The sequence below is a fragment of the Cupressus sempervirens genome, chromosome 7 (assembly GCF_028749045.1).
Source record: "Cupressus sempervirens isolate cs-2001-9-10 chromosome 7, ASM2874904v1, whole genome shotgun sequence".
In the NCBI taxonomy this organism is placed as follows: domain Eukaryota; kingdom Viridiplantae; phylum Streptophyta; class Pinopsida; order Cupressales; family Cupressaceae; genus Cupressus; species Cupressus sempervirens.
Genome location: NC_143124.1, coordinates 22,827,101 through 22,836,496, shown reverse-complemented (window position 1 = coordinate 22,836,496; position 9,396 = coordinate 22,827,101).

The window sequence follows — 9,396 nt, the reverse complement described above, 5'->3', positions numbered from 1 at the left end:
CATGTCATACAGATGGCAAAGCATCGTTCCCTCCTTCAGATGTTTTTCTTTATTTTTACATGTACCTTCTTCTCAGGTTGGAGCTTTTCAGAGATGTATTTTAGTTAAGTTCCAAGATGTGCTCTTAAAGCCGTATTTACAACATTACAAAGTTGAGCCAGAGATTTCCCAGGCAGCCGGGGAGCTATGAATTAATTACGAGGGAAATAATTTTTTAACAGAAGGCAAAGGATCTCATTTGGTCTACACTGTTTATAAGAACAACTTTTATTGTAGACAATAACGTGCCTCTAGGGTTTTTGTGGCATTCAAGGATTTAAAATTAATAGGTTTTAGTGGAGGAAGAATTACTTAGGCTACAGGTCTGCGTGTTTTTTCAGCCAAGTAGAAAAGACCAATTGCCAGGGCAGAAAAGATTTTGGACCTCTTTTAGTCCATTTCAACGTACCCCTTCTTGACGGTAGCTTTTAGATTACTAGTTTCATCTCTAACAACATTGAACCCATTTAAATCTTAACTGTAAGAAGCATCTCTGGATTAGGCAATTTTTCTAATGTTCTTAATGGTATTCAATAAATCAAAGAGCATTTAAAACAGAGATTTTTGATGGGAAAGGACAGTCGTTACTTATTGAGAATAGCTGGCATAGTTTTTCCATTTCTCTTTACACACGTTTTTCATAATAGAAATATAATTAAGAGAGTGAGGTACTGGCACTCTGTTTAAAAAATATGGATTCATAGGGTTGCTATTTGAAAAGCTTTCTGCATTTCATCTTTTTTAAGCTAAAAAATTAGGAAGAATTCTGACAGAGAATTGTTTGACGAATCTATGATAGCATCTCTATAATTTCTTTTTCATAGAAATTTCATCAGAGAAACAGTAAATATATAAAGAAGGTTCTCTAGAAATTTCAATGAACTAGGAACTGCCAAACTTCTTACATGTCTAGGAAACCTCAAAGCCCCCAATAAAAACCTAGCCTCAAATTCCTATTTTTACAGGAGATGTTTCAAATTTAACTCTATCAAAAATTATGATATTGCAGGGAGTTGCTTGCACCAGAAAAATTAGAGCAGCATTCCATTCCATGGAGCCACTCTGTTAAAAAATGCTTTAGATCCCAACCAATAAGATATCAATATGCAACTCTAGGATTTTTTCGTTAGATTTCTCTTATAAGAACATAGTTAGGCCCTTAGGCTAACTTACTGTTCTTAGGTTGGTTAAGAACATAGTTAGGCCCTTAGGCTAACTTACTGTTCTTAGGTTGGTTAAGAACATAGTTAGGCCCTTAGGCTAACTTACTGTTCTTAGGTTGGTTGGTTTGTGGAAGTGGGAGAGAGAAATATTTGTAAGCATGTCAAGGTAGAAATCCAAGAAATAATGATTAGCGAGCATCATTGTAATGTGGTATGTTCTTGCAGACTATTCAATGGCTGCAGGTCAATTTTCAGAAGCTTCTCCATACTCCATTTTTGTATAATTGTTTGCTTCTTATATCTAGGTAATGTAGTTATTTATATTTTGATAGAGAGATGTGGGGGAGCTAGAACAGTGGAAGAGAGATGTCAACAATAGGTTTTGTAGGTTGTAACAGATTAGAGTGAGTTTGTAGACACTTTATGAATAAAAAATTTGAGCTTCATATAGCTACAAATACGTAATGTCCGCTTCCTAAAATTAGAATTTTTTGGCTGCATAATGGGTATAGGCTTTAATTTATATTAACATTTGAAATAATTACATGGAATTGCGACATGTTCATGTATGAACTTGCATAGAGATGCCTAGTATCTTATATAAAACAACACATGAGAGATGGATTCATGTTGAATCACTACTCATGAAATATGGGTCAATGAGTTTGACTAAAAAATCACACAATTAAATCCTGATAGCAATATCACAAAACAACACATGTCAATAAAAATTGTATGTCTCCTATGTATCTTGCGCAGAGGACTCCATTTACAATTTACAGTCACCATTTATAGGACCATGAACCGATAGGAGTTTTAAGTCTTTTCTCACACTAGAAGCAGCCACACCATCATATCTTAATATACAAATAGGTATGAGTTGTATTCCTACCTTATGCCAAATCTCAAAACATCTCCACTTGTCATTGATTCTCCTAGTTATAGTTATTGTTAGTGTCTAGTTTTCCTCAAAAAGCCAAAGATGTCACTATCCACCACAAGATCTTTGAAATTGTGATGTCTAAATTCTTAAGTAAGGTTGTCTAAATAGTTTTTGTTAGTTGCCCCCTTTCTAAGGCTTATTCCTATGTAGATTAAGTAATCTAACTTGAAGCATTTGCCACTCAACTATGTGGATACCATTTTACTAATGTATTCCTATTGTTTTTTAAGCCAAATATTGTCTCCAATCTTTTTTCTTGATTCATTCAAGTTAAAGCACCACACATTTTGTTGATGCTTGCATTTGACGATAGAAAGATGGTGGTTTCATCATTACTTAAGCTAATTGGATATCTTGTGGAAGAAAGCAATGAATGCCAAAAGGAGACAATTAGTTGTATAGGTGAATGTATCTGCTTCTTTCAACTCAGTGCCCTATACCAATAGTTTCAATTTCTTTACTGTGTGCAACCATGTTGGAGGAGTCATCATTAACTAAGCTAATTAGACATCACATGGAAGAAAGAAATGAGCACGAAACAACTAGGTGTATAGGTGAATGCAACTACTACCTCCAGCTCAGTGCCCTAAGCTAATAGTTCCAACTTCCTTTTCATTTGTAGTATAGTGAGTTCAGTGGTCTTGCCTCTGAAGCTATTTGAACAGTGGGTCCATCTGCCTTTTACAACTCCTAACACGGATTCAAATCTCTTAACAGGGACGGATATGTACTGAATGTATTTCATTGGCTCCTAACAAAGTCCATCCTGTAACAAGAAACATCTATGTTAGTACATCATTTTGTGGGTACCATCCTCACAAGGGTTTTCCCTCTGATCAAGGGTTTCCCTAGTTAACATATCTCGTGTCGTTGTGTATGAGTATCTTGTTATGATTGCTGATTATATTGCTTATATGGTTAAGGACTAATTAGGAATCACCCCCCCTCCATCTCAGTTATATTGGTAGAGTTTACTTTCTAATAAGAAGTAACTCAAATTCCAATCGATAATGGAGGAGAGAACAAAAAGATAAAAAGAGTATAATCCTAGTCATCATTCGAAGCATAGTCAACAATTTGGAAGATATCGGGAGTTACTGAACTATCAATTAGGGAAAATGATTTTTTTACTATATGTATGTATGTATGCATATATTTGGATTGATGCCATCAACATTTAGCTTTGGCACCAAAAGATGAGATACATCTAAAGATTAGCATGTGGGAAATATAATTATATTATATCCATTAGTTTTTCATTGTCATCATCAATAATAACTTAATTATCCATTCAGGGAGAGAGAGCATGATCGATGCAACATTAATTATACTAAACACTTCCATATTGATATCTTATTGATTTAAATAAAAAGGTGATTCACGGTAATAAATATGTATTAAATGAAGAGTTTGATTATGAAAACAATTATGTGTAATTGGCAGTGATAAAGCTATGGGTCTTAAAATAATCATATCTATGTGATTAACTAATTGAGAGATAATTGGTTAGTATCTTGAAAGGGTGAGGGCTTATAAGAGAATAGGCATATATTAGATATGCATCCATTTGGAAGTGTGTGTGTGTGTGTGTGTGTGTGTGTGTATAGTGGTTGAAGTCTTTCATTTGAGGGGATTTTAAAGAAAGAGTTTATCGATACATGCATCTATAATCTACTAGTTCTATTTATTCAATTCAATTGGAGATTCATTTACTAACATGTCGAGAATGTTAGAAAATGATATTATTTACAAGCTAATATATGCCATGTAATAATTATAGTAAACGTTTTAAAGATTATTAACACTACATAAGTTTATTGCAATAAACTAATGAGTGAGTAAAATTTATTAAAAGGAAGAAGTCTATTACAATTGAGGCTTGAGAGCATTATCGTGATATTCTAAGCCAACCGACCAAGGGATATTACAAATATACTAAAGTAGCATCATATGCATTAAATGGAATGTCTTGTAGATCATGAAGAGATCTTGAAAATAAAGATAACCACCCAATTAAAAGGAAATGCAATGACTATGAAAGCAATACAATTTAAGAATGTACCTGATGCAATATTTCATGAAAATAATATAAATGAAAAAGGAGATCTAGATGCCACTAATGCAAAAAAATAACATACAAAGTAGATCTAGATACACCAAGAAGAGATATAACTTCATAAAAAATAGGGGCACAAGTTAGGTTTATTAAAAATTCTTGAGAGAGAATGGAGGTGCTCAAAGTATATGACTTCCATATCACTCTAGTATTCAAATACAAGAGAAAGAGGGGCTTTTAAACATAACTTTCAATACAACCCAAGTTAGATCAGCTAAACCCAAGTAGGGTAATGGGATGCCAATTTTAAACACAAATTATATAAAGGAAGTATGCAAAGAAGTCCCCTTTCTTGCAATGTTGGTTGATTTAGGATGTGCAATGTAAATGTGAAATTGAACTAATTAATTTCATGACAAGTGTAATATAGATCTAGGTCTTAAATATGTCCAATCAACCCAATTAAGAAATGGAAATAGATCTATACTAAAAGATGAGATAAATGATGAAGTACTTGTTTGTTTACTTAATATAATTTGAATTTTGTATCAACATCCCTTCATCTTACTTGGGCTTTGTTGAGGTTATGTGTGTTGCACACATTGCATAATATTGTTATATTGTATTATTTAATTTTATTATGAAATGTTTCACTTAGGAGCACCTAGATGGATGTGCAACATGTAAAGATTCCCATGGGATATATTTGATGAGTTGTATTGCAACATTGTGATAATATTTGATGTAATTATTTAATATTGGGGAAAATAAATTTCCAAATGACATAACATTCTAGCAGATGTGCCCCATGAATGTATGTCAATGCAGTTTTTTCTTTATCTTCATGAGATATTTTTGTTTGATTATATCCTGAAAATTCATCCATAAGTGAGTACATTTTGTATCCTTCTATCATGTCCACTATAATGTCAATGTTTGGAAGTGGAAAGCCATATTTAGGACATGTTTTGTTTAAATATCTAAAGTTAGCGCATACTCCAATAGATTTGTCACCTTTTGAAATTGGTAAAATATTAGAGATCTGTTGGCTCCTGATTTAACAGTTTTGAAAATAACCAAGAAACCAAACCAATACATCTAAGGTTAAAAAATTCCTATAATGGATGCACTTGAGTGCAGTCTTGGGCCAACTATAAGGATAATTCCTTCTTCTTCTTCAGGCTCTGTAAGACCTAGGTGGGTGGACTTCGGATTCTTTCATTGGAGGGGATTTTAAAGAAAGAGTTTATCAATACATGCATCTATAATCTACTAGTTCTATTTATTCAATTCAATTGGAGATTCATTTACTAACATGTCGAGAATGTTAGAAAATGATATTATTTACAAGCTAATATATGCCATGTAATAATTATAGTAAACGTTTTAAAGATTATTAACACTACATAAGTTTATTGCAATAAACTAATGAGTGAGTAAAATTTATTAAAAGGAAGAAGTCTATTACAATTGAGGCTTGAGAGCATTATCGTGATATTCTAAGCCAACTGACCAAGGGATATTACAAATATACTAAAGTAGCATCATATGCATTAAATGGAATGTCTTGTAGATCATGAAGAGATCTTGAAAATAAAGATAACCACCCAATTAAAAGGAAATGCAATGACTATGAAAGCAATACAATTTAAGAATGTAGCTGATGCAATATTTCATGAAAATAATATAAATGAAAAAGGAGATCTAGATGCCACTAATGCAAAAAATAACATACAAAGTAGATCTAGATACACCAATAAGAGATATAACTTCATAAAAAATAGGGGCACAAGTTAGGTTTATTAAAAATTCTTGAGAGAGAATGGAGGTGCTCAAAGTATATGACTTCCATATCACTCTAGTATTCAAATACAAGAGAAAGAGGGGCTTTTAAACATAACTTTCAATACAACCCAAGTTAGATCAGCTAAACCCAAGTAGGGTAATGGGATGCCAATTTTAAACACAAATTATATAAAGGAAGTATGCAAAGAAGTCCCCTTTCTTGCAATGTTGGTTGATTTAGGATGTGCAATGTAAATGTGAAATTGAACTAATTAATTTCATGACAAGTGTAATATAGATCTAGGTCTTAAATATGTCCAATCAACCTAATTAAGAAATGGAAATAGATCTATACTAAAAGATGAGATAAATGATGAAGTACTTGTTTGTTTACTTAATATAATTTGAATTTTGTATCAACATCCCTTCATCTTACTTGGGCTTTGTTGAGGTTATGTGTGTTGCACACATTGCATAATATTGTTATATTGTATTATTTAATTTTATTATGAAATGTTTCACTTAGGAGCACCTAGATGGATGTGCAACATGTAAAGATTCCCATGGGATATATTTGATGAGTTGTATTGCAACATTGTGATAATATTTGATGTAATTATTTAATATTGGAAAAAATAAATTTCCAAATGACATAACATTCTAGCAGATGTGCCCCATGAATGTATGTCAATGCAGTTTTTTCTTTATCTTCATGAGATATTTTTGTTTGATTATATCCTGAAAATTCATCCATAAGTGAGTACGTTTTGTATCCTTCTATCATGTCCACTATAATGTCAATGTTTGGAAGTGGAAAGCCATATTTAGGACATGTTTTGTTTAAATATCTAAAGTTAGCGCATACTCCAATAGATTTGTCACCTTTTGAAATTGGTAAAATATTAGAGATCTGTTGGCTCCTGATTTAACAGTTTTGAAAATAACCAAGAAACCAAACCAATACATCTAAGGTTAAAAAATTCCTATAATGGATGCACTTGAGTGCAGTCTTGGGCCAACTATAAGGATAATTCCTTCTTCTTCTTCAGGCTCTGTAAGACCTAGGTGGGTGGACCTCAGATTCTTTATATGGTACGAGTGTAAAGGCATATAACTGAATCTCAATAACAGATAGAATCCCTTAATCTTCTATGTTAATGCAAGCATTCATAGGTGAAATAGCTAATAACAGAGCACATGAACCTGATAAACTAAGTGAGGGAAAACCTTTTAATTCTTAAACATAAAGGGAAAGATATTCAATTAAAGTTTGGATCTCAATATAACTCGGGTATGCAACAACAAAGGATATGCAATCTCTAAGTTGACCAGTCCCTTATCCATTGGGCATCAACTAAACCTTAACGTACAGATGGAAACATGAAGTATACTCATATATTTAGACATCTTATCTATCTATTTGACTTGCAAACAAACATCAATCTTCATAAAAACTCTCATACTTATGGTGATATCCTCTTGGTGTAACCTGTAACCATGTCAATGTAAACAAGCATTTACATGGATCTTTGTTCCAACAACAAATTCATCCTGACATATAACCTTAAGGGATTGCAACGGAGTTCAAGCTCTTCGTTCTCAAACACAAAACATTACAGATAATAGAAGAAGGAGATGCGAATTAGAATGAAACTAAGAAGGTTAAACTCTTGTATTAATTTTCTTGAAACCAATACATCATCTGTATGTCAAAATTTAGTAAATACAAAATGAATGACTGTATAATATGAAATGCTTCAAAAGAAATACAACATGCTATTCATAATAGAAGAACACTGAGAAAATGGTATCACAACTCTAAAATTTGGAGCCAACCTTGTGGTCTCATAAGTCATAAAAATTGGAACCCTTACAAAGAGCAGAGAAGGAAAATATATAGCAGAGAAAATATTTCAAAATTTGCCATCTAAAATTGACATGAGTCCTCCTGAAATGTCTTCAATCTGAAGTTTGCTGAAACTGAACTTCCTTCAACTGCCTGCAACTAGAAACCATAAATGATATAGAAAAATCTGATATACCCCCCCTTTAAAGTAATCAACAAAATATCTTATGGAGAAATATCAAGAATTCCTCATAAGCTGTGCTGAAGCTTCAAAATTTGATCCAACTGGTCACATCTGCTTTTGTCATGAAATTCAACTTGTGCTGTTGTCAAACACATAAATACTCCCAATTGGATTTAAAACCATCAAATCCCCTTTAATTTGCTGATGAAATCAAATTTGATGAAGAACAGACTATATCTGATTGCAATTTCATCTACAACAATAAATTTGCACTTTTCACTAAGAAGCCCTCAGAAACACAAATATGCCTATAGCTATTTCCAGTGAACATCTACACAAAAACTGATTGCAGAAATGGATAGTTCGTTCTTTGACGATTTCGTCGATATATTACACTGTACATTTTGGACAAAATTCGTGCCTCAAAGACCAATTTGAAAAATTATAGCTCCCGAACATGAACAACATTAAAATTGAAAAATTTAAATGTTCATATAGTATAAACTATATAAAAACTTAAAACTCATTTAAATTTTTCAACTTTGAAGATTATGCGTTCAATATTTTGAAAATCATTCTATGATCTCGCGACATTATAACAACATTATAATGGCCTATTGTAATATCTCCATTTGAATTTTCAACTCCCCTGATGATATCATTCTACGATCTCACAACATTATCCTGAAATGTCTTCAATCTGAAGTTGCTGAAACTGAACTTCCTTCAACTGCCTGCAACTAGAAACCATAAATGATATAGAAAAATCTAATATATCCCCCTTTTAAAGTAATCAACAAAATATCTTATGGAGAAATATCAAGAATTCCTCATAAGTTGTGCTGAAGCTTCAAAATTTGATCCAACTAGTCACATCTGCTTCTGTCATGAAATTCAACTTGTGCTATTGTCAAAAACATAAATACTCCCAACTGCATTTAAAACCATCAAATCTTCTTTAATTTGCTGATGAAATCAAATTTGATGAAGAACAGACTATATCTGATTGCAATTTCATCTGCAACAATAAATTTGCACTTTTCACTGAGAAGCCCTCAGAAACACAAATATGCCTATAGCTGCTTCTAGTGAACATTTACACAAAAATTGATTGCAAAAATGGATAGTTCGTTCTTTGACGATTTCGTCGGTATATTACACTATACATTTTGAACAAAATTCGTGCCCCAAAGACCAATTTGAAAATTATAGCTCTCGAACATAAACAACATTAAAATTTTAATGCTCATATAGTATAAACTATATAAAAACTTTAAAAGTCATTTAAATTTTTCAACTTTGAATTTTCAACTCTCTCCATTTGAATTTTCAACTCCCTCATCATATCATTCTACGTTATACATTATAACAACATTATAA